Here is an 11633-nt window from a genome sequence, read left to right on the forward strand (position 1 = left end):
TTCCCCTCTCTGGGCCTCAATTCTCTGTAAAAATGAGGATGTCTGCAGCCACATCCTCATAATGTCTCTCTGATCCAGCGCTTGTGCAGGGTCTGGCTGCGTGCAGGGCCAGGGGCTTTTCTTGGCTGGGGGTGGGGGACGGTAAGAAGAGGCGGGTGCCACATCAGGCACGTCCGTGTTTCCTGGGACAGGACCAGGGGAAGGCTGTGACGAGGGGGATGGGAGGCACAGAGAGGTGAAAACACTTGCTCCGGGTCGCTCAGGAGGCAAGCGGCTGCACCAGGAACGCGCAGGGGGCTCCTCGATCCAGAGCTGGGGTCTCCAGTGTGCGGCGGCATTCGGCTAGCACCTGCCCCTGCAGCTCTGGGACCCTGGGCGCCTGTTCCCAGCAGCCACACGGGTGGCAGGGGCTGCCGAGGAACGTGAAAGCTCAGGCTTCCCCCGGGGAACAGCTAGGAGCGGAGTCGGGGTTTATATAGTGGCTCCCAAAATATCTGGCCACGGATAGGCCGAGGCAGGCGAGGGTGCGGCTGACCAATGCCGTGGCTTCCTGTCCTGCCAAGATGTTTCCTGCCGATAGCTGGGCTCGGTGGCCTTATCTCTGACCCCTGGGCCATTGGGAGGACAGGTCCCCCCCCATACACACACACACACACACGGGACAGGCTGTTCTGGCCCAAACAGGAGCTGCAGGGACCCAGGACGAGGTCAGGGTGAGCAGCCCCCGGCAGGTGGTGGGTTGTTCAGCTAACACACAAGTGTTGGGAAGGAGCACTGTTCTCGGAGTCCAACTGCTCCAGAGTTGAGTCGTGAATCTGGGGTTAAACGGCGGTGTGAGCCTGAGAAGTTGGGCCCCTCTCAAAATCACTGTCATCCACTAAGGAGGGATTTGTGGTGCCTCCAGTTTCTTGCAACACTCCCCACCCCAGGCCCCCAGTCCTCAAGGAGCCACGTCTCTGGGGAGGACAGAACTCGACACAGACACCCCCTAGCCTTGCAGCATCAAGGCTCGCCTGGAGGGACCCAGGTGTCCGTCCGTCTGGGACGACTTCCTGGAGGAGTCACAGCTGGGGTTTAATGGATGGAAGGACCTCCCCAGGCAGAAGTCGTGGAAGGGACAGCCACGCTGAGGGAACAGTGTGAGCGGTGCTTAGTAATCAAAGCGCCACGCTCCCCAGTTCACAGAGCAGGAAACTCAGATTCCCAGAGGAAATGATGCTGTGCTTCTGAAACCCGACTCTTCCCCCTGCACCCTCTGCCCGAGACCTGAGCTCCTGGGGAGGTGGGCAGGGGGACATGTCCCCTCTCAGTCGAGACCCTGGGACCTTGGGAATGTTTTAGATTTCAAAATTGGTTTTATTGTATCGTGAAGTGGCCTACATGAATAACCCAGCTTGCTTAATCTGGTGCAAGTGTGACACACGTCCTTGCCCTTCTGTGGCGGCTAATGCACCGCACCTATGCTGCTTTATAAACCGATTTGCTGAAATTAAATGTTGCTCTTTTCATTCATACTCTGACTCGCCTCTGTCACATCAGCACAGCTGTGGTGGCTGGAGAGGTCCTCAAGGTCCTGGTGGCTGGGGCTGGGGGTCGGACCGGAGCCACGGGGAGGGGAGGGACTGGGGTCAAAGTGAGTCCCCAGGTACTGGCTGCGGTCAGAAAGGGTCTCTCTGGCCCTGCCTCTGTCTTGCCCTGTGGCTTCAGGAAGGCTGTCCACACCCTCGCTGCCTTCAGAGGCCAAGGCCCCCCAAGGTGCCGGCACCCCAGAGGACCCAGCCCCCATTTGCTCACCCCATCTTTCCCTCACTGGTTCAGGTCTGGGGCTTTCGTGCACAACACAGGAAGGGCCATTGGGGAAAGAGGTGAGGGAACCTTTGGTTTGAGTCTCCTCTAATAATTTTTCAAGAGATGTAGAACAAAATGTAGAACTTTGTTCAATAAATCAGCACTGCCTCCGTGGAGCCTGAGCTACTTCCTGGTTGGGGGACGTAAAAATGTGTGTCAAAGGGACTCATACAAATGCATGTACATGAATATTCACAGCAGCACGATTCACAGCAGCTGAAAAGTGGAAAAAGCCCAAGTGTCCATTGACGGTTAAATGGATAAACAAAACGTGGTCCCTCGGTATGGTGGGATAGTACTTAGCCATGAAAAGGGACAAAGCCCTGACACCTGCTACAACGTGGATGAATCCCAAAAATATCGTACTGAGAGAAGCCAGCCACAGAAGGCCACCGAGAGCATCATCTCACGTGCATGAAGTGTCCAGAACAGGCGAATCCATGGTGAAAGAGGATTGAGGTTGTCAGAGGCTGGGGGAGGCGGAGGAGGAAGCGACTGCTGATAAGGAAGGGGTTCCTTTCAGGATGATGGGAATGTTCTAGAATTAAATGTCGGTGGTAGTTGCACAGCTTTGTGAATGCACAAGATGCCGCTGAATTGTCCACTTCAAAATGGTTCATTTCATGTTGTATGGATTTCACCTGAATTAAAATTTAAAAAAGATTCAAAAAATGTGTGGCAGTTTCTTCAAGGGTGGTTTCTGGGTGGTTTTTAAAATTTTAGATGGTGGGGCACCTGGGTGGCTCAGTGGTTGAGCGTCTGCCTTTGATTTAGGTCGTGATCCTGGAGTCCTGGGATCGAGTCCCACATAGGGCTCCCTGCATGGAGCCTGCTTCTCCCTCTGCCTGTGTCTCTGCCTCTCTCTGTGTGTCTCTCATGAATAAATAAAATCTTTAAAAAGAAAATTTGTTTTAAATGGTGAACCTTTGCACTCTCTGTTTTCTGACTCTTTTTGGCTCCGGGTAGGATGGGTTCCCCCGTCACACACAGTCAGTGCTTGATAGGAAGACCAATTGCTGGAGCTGGGCGGGGTCCCAGCCCCGCTATAATAATGGCCATGTGGACACCGAGGCCTGGGAGCCTTAGCTCTTCCAGCCCGCTGGGGCCCTTCCTGCAGCGTCCCCCAAGTCCCCTCATAGAAGCGTCCCTGAGGGGCAAGGGCCGCTGTCAGCCCATTTCCCAAATGATGGACTGAGGCTCACATGCCCAGGTCACGCTCAGGCCCTCCTGGGCCCCGCCCTTCCCAGCGGTGGTGTGTGTGGGGGGGCTGCAGTGTGATCACACGCCTCCACCCGCACCCCCTCACGTGGCCAGGCTCCTGCCGCCCGGGGCTTTCTGGGATGCAGTGCCAGGTGCAACCTGTTTCTCTTGGAAGGGAGCAGAGCCAGGAGTGGGATGGGAAATGCTCTCAGCGGCTGAGCGCAGGCCGCACAGGAACTGCTAAGGGGCTGGGAGTGTTCTAGGCTGTGGTGGGAAGAGGGAGCGGCCAGGCTGCGGGGCTCAGGAGCTGGGACAGGCCAGCCCCTGCTGGGTGGCGCAGGCCGCGTCCTTTCTGCGCTCTGACCTCAGATCTCTTCTGTGAAGCGGGCTGTCCAGCGGTCAGTGCCTCTCAGAGATCTGAGGGATGGATGAAGCAACTGAGGGGCTCAGCAGAGGGGAACCCCCACTCTTCTTAAATAAAGATTTTATCACTCATGAGAGACACAAAGAGAGACAGAGACATAGGCAGAAGGAGAAGCAGGCTCCCCATGGGGAGCCTGATGAGGGACTTGATCCCAGGAACCGGGATCATGCCCTGAGCTGAAGGCCGACGCTCAACCACTGAGCCACCCAGGGGTCCTGAGAACCCCCACTTTTCAGACATAGGTAGGGACAGGGAGGGCTGTTTGGGTCCTAGATGGGATGACTGAGAAACCCTGGTTTTAAAGCAAATAAGTCAACACTATAGCGGTTCCTCAAAACTTAAAAATAGAATTGCCGCAGATGAAGGCGTGAACAAGATGTGGTGCCTACGTGCAGTGGGATATTACGCAGCTTTAAAAGGGACGGCACATTCTGATAATGGGCTACCTCGTGGACAAATCTGGAGGACACTGTGCTGCATGAAATAATGTCACAAAGGGACGAATGAATAGTGTAGGATCCCACTTACTGGAGGTCTCTGGAGTCGTCAGATTCACAGAGATGGTTGATGGTGGGCGCTGGGGGCTGGAGGAGGGGTGGGGAGTTGGTGCGTAGTGGGCACAGAGTTTCAGTTTGGGAAGATGAGCATGTTCTAGAGATGGGTGGTGGTGGACACATGACAATGCATGTGTTTCACGCCACTGGATTACGTGTTTAAAGATGATGAATCGTACATTGTCTATTTTACCACAACTGGAAAAGAAAAACCAAAAACCAAAAACCAACAAAAAAAGCAACCAGACTGATGATCCTTCCTGCTGGAGCTGCTGTGGCTCAGACTGCACTAGGGGAAGTTGCTGGGGTATCCCTCCCTCTGACTAGAGGATTCCTCAGCCCCCTGACAAGCTCCAGCTCAACGTACAAAACCCAGTACTAATGCCTCCTCCTCCAGGCAGCCCTCTCTGACCTCCTGGGTAAATTCCAGCTCTGCCACTGGGCCCCCCCAGCCCTTCATCTGGCTCATGCCTGACCCCCTGGAGCTGAAGTGTCTATCTCTGCCCAGGAGTGAGACGGAGCTGGGGTGAGAGGTAGGGGAGTGGGGAGCCCTGCTCTGAGGGTAGGAGAGTAGGGCAGCAGCAAGGGCAGGGACACTTAGGGAACCAAGACCCCTCTGCTAGACACCCCTGCCCGCACCTGCCGTGTGGCCTTGGGGTGATCCCTGTGTGCGGAACAGAGCAGGATGTGCGTCGTGTGGTCAGGACCGGGCAGGGGCTGAGGGGCAGAGAGGGACATTCCATGGGCCCGAGACACTTGAGCCTGGCCTGGCCCCACGTGGGGACTTGTGGGGACTTAGGGACCCTGCGGGGAGAAGCAGGACGGGCAGAAAAGACTGTCCTTTCAAAGGCCAGATTTGAAAGGGAGCATGTGTGTCTGTGCATTGCATGTGTGTCTCTGTGACGTGTTTTGCTGCGTGTTTATGTGTTGCAGGCGTGTGTTGTGTGTGTACATCTTTCTGGGTGTGTGTGGGGTGTGTGTGTGCACGTCTGTATGCGTCCGTTGTGTAGCTGTGTTTCGTGCTGTGTTGTATGTGCATCTCTGTGCGTGTTGCACATGTGTGTCCACGTGCCTATGCGGCAATTTTGAGGAACTGAATCCCCTGGTCGGATGTGTTTGCTGCCTGGAGGGTGTGGGAAGCTCCTCCACGCCGCCCTCAGCCCCGTGGCGGGGAGCCTTCTCGGCTCTCTGGCCACACCCCAAATCTGACTTTTCTCCCTCACTCTCAGTCTCCCGTCCCTAACCTCCCTCCTTCCTGAGCTCTCCTCTCTCCTGTCAGCTGCCAGGGGAAGCTGTGCACACCTAAAACCCTCTGTGGCCCCAGCCCCTGGCCCCAAGTGTCTGCCTCTGTCCCAAGCCTCGGGCTTCACCGTGAGTTGGTGCTCAGGCCGGGCCTTCCGTGCCCCCATCCAGCCCCCACATGCCAGGAGCATGGAGCTATCTGTCACCCCCACCCCCGCCAGGGCAGGGGTCTTGTCTGGTCTAGTTGCCACCCTGCATTGAGAAGAAGACCCAGTACACAGCAGGTGCTCAATAAACACTTGAAAGAATGAAGGTGAGGGAGGGCTGGGGAGGGCAGAGGAGCCAGGCCGGGTGAGGACTTGCCTGTGGGTCTGGGCCTGGCCAGGGCACAAGTGCCGGCCAGTAGGGGAAGTGCGGTGAGCCGGGCACCTCATGGTCTAAGGAGCGTCCCTTTGGTGGCCTGGACAAAGGGGCAAATGCCAGTTGTGGGGGGTGGGACCTGTCAGGAGCTGGGCTCATCCAGTGTCGTGGCTCAGGCTAGGTGAGGTGCAAGGGGAGGTGAGATTCAGGAGGTGGAAAGAGTGGGAATGTCGCTGATTGATATGCAGGGGTGGGGGGAGTGAGCCTCAGTTTCCCCTTTGTGCCTTGGAATAGCCAAGCCAGTGTTCACCGAAGCAGGAGAGGCGCCTGAGGAGGCCTGGGGATCCAGGGGTGAGTGAGGAGGAAGGGGAGGAAGAGTGAGGAGGAAGGAGGAAGGGGATCCAGGGGTCAGGAAAGACACCAGTTCCTCTCGGGACTGGCCCACCCTGGGCTCTTTCCTAGGGGGCCCGAGGACCTGAGGACATGTCCTCGCTTCAAGGTCAAATTGAGAAAGGATCCGTCTGAGGGGTGGCGATGGAGCGGTGGGGGGAAGGCGCGGGAGGAGGTGGTGGCCAGGAGCCAAGGGCGGAGGGGCGGCTCAACGAGGGGCGTGGGGTCAGCACCCCACGGGTTCACCCCACTGGGCCGGACCGAGGGCAGGCGCTCGGGTTCGGTGTGCTTGGAACAGGCAGGAGCCCCAGCACCCCCAGCACGGCTGCCATGAGGAGGCCTGGGTGCCGGTGAGGACGTGGAGCAAGCGGAGTGCTCACTCCCTGTGTGCTCGGAGGCAAAACGGTACGATCACCCTGGAAGACTGTCCGGCAGCGTCCGCCCAAGCCGAACCTCGGTCTCCCCTCCCGCACCCCGGGCCTCCTACCCCTGGGCGTTTGCCCACAGAGAGGAACGCACGCAGCAGCGCAAGACGTGCTGGGGCACTTGTGCCTTCGCTCTGCACGCGGCCCCGGCGCCCGTCAGCAGAAGCTCTACGGGCACACCGTGGGCGAGTACGCAGCAGGGAAGGGGGCCAAGGACACGCATGGATCTTTTTAAAAAAGATTTATTTATTTATGAGGAGGGGGAGGGGGAGGGCAGAGAGAGAGGGAGAGAGAACCCCAAGCGGACTCCAAGCTGAGCGCTGGGCAGGACGCGGGGCTCCATCTCACAACCTCCGACATCACGACCTGAACCGAAACCAGGAGTCCCCGTTGCTTAACCTGCTTAACCAACGGAGCCCCCCTCAGGCGCCCCAGGGCGTGGATGAATCTTAAAAGGTGCAGAGCCCAGCGAATGCAGCCGGACCCAGAACTGGACACCCTACGGGATTCTGTTTGTCTGAATTCGAGAACGGTGGATACGAAGCAATGCTGTGAGCTCATAGCACCGTGGCTCCCTCTGGGAGGCCTTGGCAGGGAGCCTGCGGGGTAGGGCGGGGTGCGGGGTGGATGGAGGGGTGTTCTGTGTTGAGGTAAACATGCATCAGGCTTCATGCAAGATCTGAGCACCAGGCACACTTCACTGCCTGTTACGTCTCAATCCAAAAGTGAATATACAGAGTCACTTAAACAAAGAAAAAATTGGGTAGACTTTAAATATGCAAACTATCAGTAGCATTAAAAGTGTGCAGGTCGGGGCGCCTGGGTGGCTCAGTTGGTTGGCATCTGACTCTTGGTTTCAGCTCAGGTCATGATCCCAGGGTCCTGGGATCGAGCCCGGTGTCTGCTTGTCCCTCTCCTCTGCTTGTGCTCACGTGCTGTCTCACTCTCTCTCTCTCAAATAAATAAATTAAATCATTTTTAAAAGGTGTGGATGTGAAGCAGTGCGTCGTCGCTGCTCTGAGATTTGGTAGGGTGGGGGTGGGGTCGCCGTGGGGAGGGGCCGTGGCCAGTCAGGGCGGAGGAGGGGCTGATGGGAGAGGCAGGTGGGCGCAGAGGAGAGTGCTCATCCACAAGAACTTGCCAGAAATTTCCAGGCACGGTATTCCCAGTCTGGCCAGGCGCCATGACCTTTTAACATTATAAAAAACAGTGAAATCTCTCAAAAATTAAGCCCGAATTACCATATGATCGGCAATTCTGCTCCCAAGTATATACCCCGAAGAAAGAACCGAAGGCAAGGATGCAGACATATTTTAGTCCGTGTTCATGGCAGTGCTTGTCACAGGCACCAGAAGGTGGAAACGACGCAGGTGTCCCTCAGGGGATGAGCAGTCTAACAAATGTGACCGATCCACACAGCGGCCTATTACTCATCCACGAAAAGGAGTAAAGCATCGACGCACCCTACAAGGGGATGAGCCTCGGGAACATTTTGCTGAGCAAAAGAAGTGAGTCACAAAAGGCCAGATATCGTGTGATTCCATTTACATGAAGGGTCCAGAGGAGGCAAAGGCGCGGAGGCTGAAAGCAGATTGGTGGTTGCCAGGGGCGGGGAGGGACTGCTCATAGGGACAGCTTTCCTCTTGGGGTGTCAGAATGTTCTGGAATGAAAGAGAGGTGGTGGTTGCGTAATACTGTGAATGCCCTAAATGCCACAGGATTGCTCACTTTACGATGGTTAACTCTATGTCATGTGAACTTCACCTCGCTTGAAAAACGATGACAAATTGGCACCACCGTGGTCTTTGCGCCTTCTGAAAGGACCGTGGCCCCCAGAGAGGGCGACCGAAGTGCTCCCACCTGGTTGACAACAACCTAGAACCTCCTTCTTCAAGAGACTCTTCTAACGAAGTGGCCTGTAGAAGGCCCAACACGGACATGGAAAGAGTCCCAGAGGGTAAAGAGTCTGCTCAAGGTCACATAGCAAGGGAAGCTGGGCTGGGGGGGGCGGGGGTGGGGGGTCAGGTCTGGACTGGGGACCCTGGGAAAGCCTGGGTGAGGGATGGACCCAGTTCCCAGTTTGTTGAATGAGGAGCTGGAAGGAGGTGGGTGAGGGGCCCCTGGGCCCCCTTCCGCACCCAGAGGGCAGCTGGGGCAGGTGGGGCGGACAGCACCGGACCCAGGGGACAGCTCTGGCCTGTCTTTGGGCCTCAGTTCCCCCTGTGTACAGGGGGCTGGGTGGGGACTGCCGTGAGCAGAGGTTCCCTGAGTTTGGGAGGGTCAGCCTGACCCCTGGCTGGCCCTGACTTGGTCCCTCTAGTCGGGACAGAGTGGCCGTGGGGATCACAGGTCAGGGCTCCCAGGCTCCCCGACCCCCACCTGCAGCTTTCCTAGATTCTTCCAGCACGTCGGGCCATCTTGGCTCATTCAGAACCCATAAGCGTTCTGTGACCTTTCGGAGCCTCCCTTTGCACTTGTCCCAGTCAGCAGGGCTAGCAGGGGTGTGGGGCACCCCATGTTCAGAGAGGGCCTGCCCCGCCCACCTCTCCCAGGGGCCAAGCCCTGGGTCCCCTGCGTTGATTTCTGACCTGCACGCGCCCCCTTGTGGCGACGACTGCCAGAACCTGTGGGCGTGTCCTCAGACCCTGTCCCAGCGCAGGATGGTGGGGGAGCCTGGGGACACAGCAGTGACAAACCAGAAGGGGGACCCTGCCCTTGGGGGCCTTCTAAGGCAGAGGGGGAACACAGGACGATGTGGAACCAAGGACAGTTGCATGTAGGGACGAGCTGGAGTGGCAGGGGGAAGGCGACATTTGAGTTGAGCTGTTGGTGTCAAGAAGGCAGCCCAGAGGAGGCTGCACCAGGCCCCCGCTGGACCGGCAGGATGAGGGGTCTTCCTCTTGAGGGCCCTGGGGAGCCATGGTAAGATTTTGAGCAGGGGAGAGACATGATCTGAATTGCGATCTTTATGAAGAGCCGTCTTAGGCCGTCACAAAAACACCGATGATAATTTACCAAATATCCATTTATGCACCACTGATCGGAAGAAAACCTGACAGATGAGGTCGAGGCACGTGGTCTCCGGCTGACCCTCTCCTGCCCCAGAGCGTAGCGCTGTCTAGAATTGGGAGTCAGTCTTTCCTTCATGTGTTTTATACTTTATTATGTACTATGTAGGCCACAAACAATATGATTTATGTGAGTTTTTAAAAGGTTTTATTTATTCATGAGAGATACAGAAAGAGAAGCAGAGACCTAGGCAGAGGGAGAAGCAGGCTCCACGAAGGGAGCCCGACGTGGGACTCGATCCCGGGTCTCCAGGATCACGCCCTGGGCTGAAGGCGGCGCTAAACTGCTGAGCCACCCAGGGATCCCCTGAAACTTTACATAAATAATAGGACAACATTCTCTTGCGATTGGCTCATTTCATTAATAGTTTATATTTTTAAATATTCATATTTTTATTTTTTAAACTTTGAAGAACTGAGGTGTGACACACGTAAAACATATAAAGTACACATGTGTTAGATGTACGTCTTGGTGTGTGTTACCTACGTGCACAATAGGGGGAGCAGCACCCAGCTCAAAATATTGGCTCTTTCCATCATTCCAGAAGGTTCCCTCCAGCCCACAGCCTCCTGCCCCCAGGAGTAGATGCTTCTGTGCATGCCCTCGCTCTGTTCTGCGGTGGTGGGGAGCGGGCCTCTGAATTTCATTGCTGTGCCCTATGGGGTTGAGTGGGGCCACTACCCTATGTGTTTCCAGTTTGGAGCTACTGTGAGTCAGACTGCTGTGAACATGCACATCCATGTCTTTTTGGGGGGACTTGTATGCCCCCTCCTCTTGGGTAGATGCCCAGGGGTGGAATTGTGGGGTCGCAGGCTGGGCGGATGTTCAGCTTTGGTGGGAACAACTGAGCGTAGCTGTGGGGTGTGGCCGTCAGCACACGCGCCCTGGCGGGTCACCGAGCGAGCAGAATATTCGCCTGGATGGACACACAGCAGCCCCCCCTCCGTGCCCCGCTGCGTTAGGCTGTGTCCTGCTGTTCGTCCTCATGGGGCCTTGGGGCAACCTTATTGAGCGTTTGTGCCTGTTCCAGGGGGTGTACAGGCACCTGTGATGGGACTCGGGCCAGGGTGGCGGGGCAGCAGTGACAGTGTTACTTTCACTAGCCCCTAAGTGAGATTCAGCATCTCCCAGCTGCACCCGTGACATCACGGGGCTTCGGGGGCCCCCGTTCCAGCCCTTTCTGCTTGCTGTGCGTGTGGCTGGAGAAAGACACCGACCCGACTCTCCTTCCCTGCTTGTCCGCTACAGCCTCCGAGAGGGCTACTTCCGGACGTGTGGTGGGAGACGGCATCGTTCGTAGTGGGGAGGCCTCTCCCCCCTCTTGCTGGGCCTGTTTCCATTAGGGATGTTTGCTGTGGCAACGTTTCTTTCTCAAACTTACGGATATGGTTTGGTTTGGTGGTGGGATGAGTTACATGGATTGAGTGGCCTCCGTGGAACCCATTCGTGTTCCTGGAATCGACCCCGCTGAGTCACAACATATGATACTCTTCACCCGCTGCTCCATCCTGGTTGCTAATATTTTGTCTAGGAGTTTTGCTTTGTTGTATTCATAAGTTCCGCCCACGGTTTCTTTTCTACCATCCTTAACTGGTTGTGGGATTCAAGTGCCAGCTGCCTAAAAGAATGAATTGGGGGCTTTCCATCTTTTTTTGATTGTCAGGAACTGTGAAATGACATTAAACTCATCTGATTTTTGAGGCATTAAACATCATTAGAACATCATACTGTAAGATGCATAGATCATATACAGTTCAACACAATTATGAGCAAACACCCGTGTCACCACCACCACTCAAGAACTAGCCAGCTAGAACCCCAGAGCCCCCCAGTGCCTTCCTCTCTTCCCCCCACCCCACCAAGTAGACCCATTCTACTTCCTCTTCTTTAGATTTGCCCCTCACGATGGAAGCTTCCCTAAAGAGCCCAGTTTCCCTGAAGCCTGTTCTTGAACTTCATTCTAAAGCGACCACACTGTTGCTTTGTATCTTAATTACTATTGATGGAATAAGCCTTCATGACCAAACTGGTCATTCTCCCCCTCCTTTTTTTTTTTTTTTTTGAGAGAGAGAGAATGGGAGTAGGGTGAGGAGCAGAGGAGAGAGAATCTCAATCAGACTC

The sequence above is a fragment of the Canis lupus genome, chromosome 20 (genome assembly GCF_003254725.2).
Source record: "Canis lupus dingo isolate Sandy chromosome 20, ASM325472v2, whole genome shotgun sequence".
NCBI classification, from domain to species: Eukaryota; Metazoa; Chordata; class Mammalia; order Carnivora; family Canidae; genus Canis; species Canis lupus.